We start from the raw sequence: 8,678 nt of genomic DNA, 5'->3' as shown, positions 1-8,678 counted from the left end.
TCTGCTTGGCAACAACTAAAATATTAGTGTGTTATCAACATTATTCTCATCCTGAATCCAAAACACAGCACTGTACCAGCTGCTAGGAAGAAAATTAACTCTATCCTAGCCAAAACCAGGATACCTTGAAACGTATGAAGAAATAAATGAAATACATGGGTGAGCACAAGAAGAAAGCTGGCAGCATAAGGAGCTATATATGCTGTACAGTGGGTGTCAACAAAGCAATACTTAGGATTTCAGCTATGCAGTTGTGACAAAAGCTGAGGTAAAAAATATTACTGCCTGGTGCCCCTCCAGAAGGAAGATGCTGAGGCACCCCTTGCTGGGCAGCAGGCAGCCAGGGTCTGGGGAGGGGGTGGCGAATGGTGTGACCTGTCTGCCGGCCACCCCGCGCGCAGCAGGCGGTCAGGAAGGAGGGGGGACCTGCCTGCCTCCGACATCAAGTAGGGACAGCGGGAGAAAAGAGAAAGGATCCTCCTACCGTATCATGCATGAAAAAGGGGTGGTGGACCTTGTTCTTGGGTTTTAAATATTTCGTGGCTAAAGCTATGGCATGCTTCTCACCAGCTGTCCTTTCATTTTGCAGCTCCTCCACAGGCTTTTATTTAAAGGTGTTTAAACATGCAATTTAGCAGCTAAATACAGACCTCTTCTGTGTTTTCCATTCTTCATCTATAAAACAAAGATGATGATAATAATGTTTTTGCTATATTCTGCCTATCTTGTCCACACAGATTAGAACACCTTGAAAAGATCCTGCTTCTTGTCAGGTGTTTAGAGAGAAAATAATACCATGGATTCCCAGTTTTGTCTAGGAAATACAAACATTGTTGTGATGGAAGTAATAACAAAGCTAAGGGGAAGAAAAACAGTTTATAGGAGAACAGTTTAATCAGAAATAAGAAAGGTTAGGGGCCTGACTATAAAAAACCCTCACTTATAATTATGTAAAAAAATTCGCACTTAGAATATTAAAAAAAGAGGGAAACTGAGTGGACACTGTTTACTATATAAACTAGTTTGGCTGATAAAAGGATGGAGAAAAATGTCAGCTAACACATGTTAAAAAAAAATGAAGAAAAATAGGAGATACGACAAATGGTTGGCCCACTGCAAGGTTTTTAAAGAGAACACTTTACTCACAGAATTGACGCACAAGAAGTAACTTGTGCAAAGATGCATATTCAGCAGACTTTCTTTTTTATTTTATTCATTGTTTGGTCAGTTGAAGGTCTGGAGGCAATAAATTCCACTTCTACAGAATTCAACAGTGATAAATAGTTTGGAAATCACTGAACCCCTAGTTGTGCTTGAGGCATTTGCATTTAGATGTTTCTAGTTTACAGCACAGTCTATTTGCTCTGTGCTGGAAAACGGGTGACTACAAAACGAGGACATTTTCTAAGAAAGTAGGTGAAAGCTGTTTCCTTGAGAATTATGTATCCATCAGTACTGTTATTAATCCTTATTGCATTTTCCTCATTATCATATTTTTCAATTTATAACATCGTATAGAAGAATATGATGTAAGACAACCTGCTAATAAATTTACTACACATCCATCTTCATACAATACCTATGAAAGTGGGGAAGCTTTTTCTTTTTCTTTTTTTTTTCTTTTGTGAGATTGATTGCAAAGAGAGCTTTGTGAAAAAATTTCTTTTTTGAAATTAGGAAGTGCCTTAAATTGAACATATATTTTCAGATTCAGATAGGGTACTTGGAAGTTACATGTAAAATATATGCCACAGGAAATAAGTGGCAAAGGTAATGTAATAAACCATTAAAATAAACATAAACAATTTGTATATTTACCAGGTAACTGGTAACACATTATAGCATTGCATTTTAGAGTTTATATATTAGCTGCCATGCCACAGCAACAGTTACAACAAGCGATAAAATGGTAAACAGCAGACTCTTGGCTACTAGTCTTTATTTCCTCTGATTTCTTATTTTGTTGTAGTCAAATTTTTACAAAGTATCTTATTTGTCAGGAATCTGTCTGCTTTTAAAGAATGACTGTTTCATTAGTTGAGAACCAATAGGTGGTAGCAGGGCAGGCAGCCCTGTAAATTAAGAATATGGAAAGAAGTGTGTAAGGGGGAAGTGGGAACTGTTCCTAAACGTAGATTGCTTAGTTATTTTCTTCCTCCTTCAAAGGTTAGCAATGCTGGTGTCTGTAGAAAAAGAACTAACAATTTGGTGAGGCGATCATCCACCACAAAAGAGATGTCATGAAAATGGCCCATAATATAATTTGGTGGGTTTTGTTGGGTTTTTTTCGTTTGATTGGTTGGGGGGTGGTGGTGGTGGTGGGGGTTGGGTTTGGTTTGTTTGTTTGTTTGTTTGTTCGTTTTTTTAAGCCAAGAACATTCCATTATGTTAAAAATAAGTTAAGGTTGCGAAGCCAAGTACTTAGAAGTTAAGAAAGGAAAATGAATGAAATTTTAATTCTTCCTGCTTGTGCGTATGAATTATGATCAGTCTTTAATTTGATTGGAAGAGCTAGTCAGATGTTTTTCAGCTCACTAATGTGGGCTGACCACTCAGATATTATGACAAAAGCTATCAAAATGATGATCAGGAAATAAGTATTAAATGAATGTTCACTTAGCAATGCTTGGGAATTGTGGGAAAGGGCTTTAACTTTTTTTTTTGTCTGTTTCACTTTTTATAGTGAAGCAAAAATTAAAAATCGAACAAATACCCCATTTAAGGACTCCTGCAACATTTAAAGTGGGAGTGTTTCAAATATTTCAACAAGCGTTGGATCATGATGAGCAAAGCTGAATGAGGCACTGATCAAATAAAAAGGAAAAATAAAAAGGAGGGGGGTTATCATCATATAATTAAAGACTACATCATTATGCTCAGGAAAGCTGTTTGTGAGCCAATCTTATTGCTGGCATTTCTTACTTTTTAACTGCTTGATTTGGCATCCTTAACAGCAGTCTTTTAACATCTTTTTTAATGAACTCTACCCGTGTTTCTGAGTGTGATGGTAGGCAGCAGTTCTATATGGTAGAAAATTATTTTATCCACAGAGCCACCGGCAGAGAACAGCATATTAAAAATGTAATTCACTTACTGAAAAATTCTCTTGTTGTTTTTTTGCCACATCTGATCTCAGAATTAGCTTTTCAGCTCTGAGGCTCATGGAAGTCTCATATAGCGGAAAAGGCGTAACACTTGCCACGGCCCCCGCTGAATGCCATCTTTGTGCTGTTGGGAGGCAGTGCCTGGGCCATATTGCCCAAAAGCATAGAAGCAATTTAAAAGTTGTTTAAGAGGCCATTTGGAAATCTCCCATGTCTCAAAGGAATCATGTCATGTTAAAAATCAATCATGTCAGGACATTGCTTGGTCCCATCCCAGCTTGGTGCCTGGTGCGTAGCCAGAGTGCTCCAGTTTCCATCAGCCCGGAGTGCTTGGAAATGAGCAGTTTGGAGCTGTTTTACAACTGGAAGGGCACAAAGGTGTTCGTATGCTGACTTTACACTCTCTGCACTGGTTACGCCCTCCGCTGGCCACCATAACATGAACTGAGCTCAGTGTTTGTTATTGTGAATAGTTCTTTACAACTGTGTGGAAGTGTACAAAACCTACATAACTGCACAAAATTACAGCTAGACAAATGGAAATAGGCAAAAAGCTTTGGCAAAACCAAAGAAAAAGCTGACTTAGGAGCGCATCTCATAACTAGCAGGGGTGTAGATTGAAATAGTGGGTGGTAGAAATAAAGCATAGACATGCAACAAAACAATTGAAAAATAGCTTACACTTTCACCCTGTATGGAGGTTTTCACAACAAGCTCCAAAGGACAAAGGAGAGGGGTGTGGGATTCAGGAAGGCACTGGGACAACACGGATCTTTGCTGTCTGATTTTGAGGGCTTCTCAAGGGAGAAGCCAAAGAGGGCTAAAATGATCCTGACGTTGTTCCTGATTTCATCTAAACTCTGATCTGCCTGGAAGGCAAGATTCACTTTACTGCCCTTGTTCTCATGCGCCATCACCTGTTTACCACCTCATTCCTTGTCCTTCCTATTTATCTCCTTCAATATAGCTATTTAAAAGTAACTCACTAAACTAATAGACTTCAGCTTAGCTGCTCCAGACTGCATCTTTTGCTGCCTCATGTCCATAAGCACTCGACTGCTCAGACTATTGTTAAAACCACCTCACAATGGTACACGTTTGCTCTATGCTACCGTCAACTATAAGACCACGTGCTGTGAAAAATCGCTCTTAAGCAGGGATGCAACAGGTTGAAACCTGAGGAAGAAGGTTCATTTTCAATCTTTCACTTGCCTTTTGTGTATTTCATTTGTATTTTCTGCGACAAATCTGCTTCAGACCTTAACAGCCACAAACCCTCTAGCACATCTCAGCTAACATTTTTTCCCCCTCATAAAAATGACTATTAAGATCTTCAATATAATTTAAAAAGAATGTCAGACAGACTTTTCTCTTGCTAAAGGGATAATAAGAAGGGATATCTCGTATTAAGTTGAAATCGTCCATGCTACTTCGCGTTGAAGTAGCAAGGACTAAAATTTTTAAAGGACTTTACAATGGTGACTATGACATCATACTGAACAGGTTGCCATCACTCCATAATGAAAACCTCCCATGTTACTCTATTCTTTAGTGTTTGGGAGGGTCAAATTAGCATTTTTGTCTGTGTGAAGCCATTTGCTCCAACAAATAGAAAACATTTAAGAAAAAACCCCAAAACTCTTTCTTGCAGAGGTGGGTGCAGAAGGGAAAACCTCTAGAATCCTGCAAGGATGCTGCTGGGTTGACCTTTTCAGAAAATGCTCTGGGTTTGTTGTTCTCTTAACATGCCCCAGCAAGAAGTGCTCCCAGCACTAGGAAACTCTAAAATCAAAGAACTTCATGTCTGACAGCTGAGAGCATTGGGAGCTGGGGAGTGCAGGTGGGAGGGACAAGTCACTACTTCTAATAATATTACGGCAAAGTAGACCTGTAAGCTAAAGTATAAAATACAATCCCAGATCTGCAATTTGCAGTTAGGTTGGTCCAAGAGAATTTAACATCAGGATCATTATTTACTTCTTATTTTTTTGTAAAGGATAAGGTTAATAAAGTCTGTGCTTTGCTAAAGCTACCGAGGGACACATTCAATGTGGGAAGGACTGCCTGTTCCCTGAAAATTTGAGCATGCCTTCTGGTTAATATTTTCCTGTAGAAATAGTTTGTCTCACCTGAGAAGAATGACTTAGAAAACACCTGATGTGAGATGTAATTAGAGCACAAATCTGTGCACAACTATGAGGCTGCTGAGACCTCACCAGGAGGAGGAGGTGTCCAGTTCCTTTGTATGCCTGCAGATGTTTAGGGTTCAAAAACATTGTCCGTGACTCACATTTGGCAGGTAATTATATGCACTAGGGCTGTAAATCATTTACCAAAAAAAGTAGGTGGCAACCTGATTAACATACACTGAGTTGGGAGGGAGACAAAAATTACTTAAAAACTTTTCTGTCTGAGTCATGTATGCTTAAACCTACAACTGCAGCAAGGTTGAACGTGATCAAACAAAAGTTCCATTGTAAGGGCTTTGTGAAAACTGTTTTAAACTGTTTAAACAATTTCTGAGAGAGAATAATAAAGATTTTCTATTTGGCTACCTACAGACATAAAAATAAATTATTTAATACAGAGTTGAATTCCCCAGTTGTTACCCAACCTACACAGTTTCAGTTGAGCAAAGAAAAAAAAAAAAAAAACCAAAACCCAAACCAACCAGGAATATCACATTACTTGCATTACCATTTGATTAAGACAGGTCTGAAGCCTCATAGGCGATAAACGTGGGCTTTTAGTGAGCAGCAAAGACATTAGTTTCAGAACTGAGTGGTTTTCCTCCAAAAGAACACGCTTCCTACTCATTAAACCCAACAGTAATGCTACCTAGGCTGAGGAAGAAGAGCCAGCCCGTAGGGGTGTGTGGTGTAAATTTGGAGTTATGTGCCATTGATGAGCCTGAAGAAGTGATTTGTTGACTCTGCTGGCCAGATTCTCAGCCCTAGCAAAGTGCCCAGTATTTGATCCTGCATCCAGTGAAATCAGTGGGAAAGCTGCCACTGCTTCAAATGTGCTCAAGCCTCAAGTACAGAGCTGGAGGTTTTTTGTTTGGGGAGATTTTTGTTTTGTTTTGTTCTGTTTTGACATGGTTCAAACAATTTTGAGGGCTGATGAGTAACCTGGCCACAAATAAGCTAGGGTGCAAGTGAAAAGAAGATTTTTGAACCAGAGCAGCGTAAATAACATGGACACATTAGGAAACAAACATCTTGCTTTTCACATTGAGTTTGAAAAATATAGAAAGGAATTTTATATTTCAGCTTCTCCAGAAAAGCAGAAAACAGCTCAGTTAGTTACCCAACAGTCTCCTACAAGGCAATTGTTTCTAAATGTTGAAGGAATATTCAATTTGAGGGAATTCTCCAGTTTCTAATGGAGTTCATGAGAAGGGCCCTATTGGAAGTGGGTTTTGGATCAGATGGGGGTAAGCCATGGTATTTTAGATCCATTTCATTTTAGCAGTAACCTATGTGCTTATAGCTCTAAATAAGCTATATTCTTCTTCCAATTGTGTAACTTCTGCAAGACTGAAGATAAGAGATAACTGTGTTATAGAAGAGATAAATAAAGTAAGTTTTTTTTTTCCTCACATAAATAATTGTTCAACATCATCAGTGTCAATTAAAGCTAATCTGAAAGAAAAAACTAATAGGACCTACCCAATATAGAGCTGCTTTCAGTGCTCCATAGTAAACAAGCACTTCAATGTTTCAATTTTCTACATGAGCTATTTTATTTTAATCAGGCATGGAAAAAAAAGTTTCAAAAATAAGAGCAAGAATTGGACACCTACCCAGGTTTCAGACACTTCTCCCTACATGCTCTGGAGCAGCTCTCTTTCACACCCCTGTGTCCAGAGCGGCTAATTAAATGCAGGTGCAAGCTCAGATATTTCTCCATCTTTTAACTATTGTAATGAATGTTCTAGCTGACAGGAGCCCGGTGAGCCCTTGGTGCTGTACTTAACCCATGGACAATTGACAGAGATAATGAACACTTAAGCTCCCAAGCTGTGCAAAACACACCCAACACCTTTTTCTGGTAAACATACAGTCTAGGGACCATGGGTTTCCCTTCCTTACAAATTGGTATACTTCTTTCCTTTCCTCTCGCTCTTTTCCAGTCTTAGTTTTATGTTTTGGGAAAAGCTTTCAATTGGGACAAATCATTCACAACAACAGGTCAGATCCTCAGCTGTTCTAAATCAGCCTAGCTCCAGCGCAGACACGCCAGCTGAAGGGTCAGCTTCACTCCTCTGTCCTACGGAGACCTCAGGCAGGCTCAGCATCTGGCAGAAGCACTCTTAATGTCTGAAATAAAACAAGGCCTCCACATCCCGCAAGGCTAATATTTCGGTCTCCCCCTCTGCCCTGAAATTCCCTCCACATGTGATATTTCAGATATGACAGACTGAAAATTACTTACGTGTTGTCTAATCTCTTGACCACTTGTGATCACAGACACAGGAACTCTTATTTCAATTTTATTCCTGTCTTCTCCACTTATCTCTTCCTAACACCTGCTTAAAAGGATATACACTATCACCTTTTATTCCTTTTCTTTCACATCTTTATCTTGTCTTTTTGTTACAAATATTTTCCTATTGGGGTCTTCACTCTTGAAATGAAATCTGATTGTGAGAAAATGTTTCTGAAAGAAGTTATCTCGTCCTTCTTTTTGGTTTGAAAAGCAGCGTAAAGAGAAAACAAAATGCTTCCTATCAAATGGCTTGTTCACATTTTTGAAATGTTTTTTCTTCTTTTGTTCTACTCAGCAGGTGAATGAAGAAATTTCCCAGCAAATTAGATGTGGGTTGGCTCAGGAGATACAAACATTTTGCAGCTTGTCATTAGGAACCCTTACTACAATGCCTAAGATAACTCCAGCTGGTACGCCACAAACACTCTCACGACTATGTTGGCAGATAGCTGAAAGCATCTGAGTACTCTGAGCATGAATCAGTCAATATGGGAAATACTTCCCTTTTCTTCTTCCACAACAGCCATATGCGTTATCTCGCATAGTTTGAATGAAAGAAATGCACCAAATTACAGAATTATTATCCTGCAGTTTTCCACTTACCTTTGTATTCAGTAATTCTTCATCCTGATCTAAACAAATCTGCCTTTTAATTACAGCTTTCCTTCTGATTAGTCCAATGCAGTTCTGGACATGACTGGGCTTAAAGAAACTTCTGTGTTGCAAGGCGAAAGCCTGAGACAGACCCCAACAACTCAGCCTGCTGTGAGCAAGGAGGTTGGAGAAGATGACCTACACTGTTCTTTATGACTCTGTGAGTCTCATCCTTGTATTTCAGACAACGTGCCTAACTTTTTTGTAAATGCAGCACTGCATTTTTAACAGGCACCTGTTTAGCATTTTAACAGGTGAACTGTTAAATCTTCATGTCTGCGGGAAAGCCCCTACCATAACCTTGTTCTTTAGAACAAGGACAAATAGTAATTAGTCTGACCAAAATAATTTTAAAAGATGTGTAAGAGTCAAATGAGAGGGTTTTTTTTGTTTGTGGGGTTTTTTTGTTTGTTTCTTCTTATGTGTGTG

The sequence above is a fragment of the Balearica regulorum genome, chromosome 3 (genome assembly GCF_011004875.1).
Source record: "Balearica regulorum gibbericeps isolate bBalReg1 chromosome 3, bBalReg1.pri, whole genome shotgun sequence".
Taxonomy (NCBI): Eukaryota; Metazoa; Chordata; class Aves; order Gruiformes; family Gruidae; genus Balearica; species Balearica regulorum.
The sequence above is the reverse complement of the archived record's forward strand: the minus strand, read 5'-3'. Positions refer to the sequence as shown.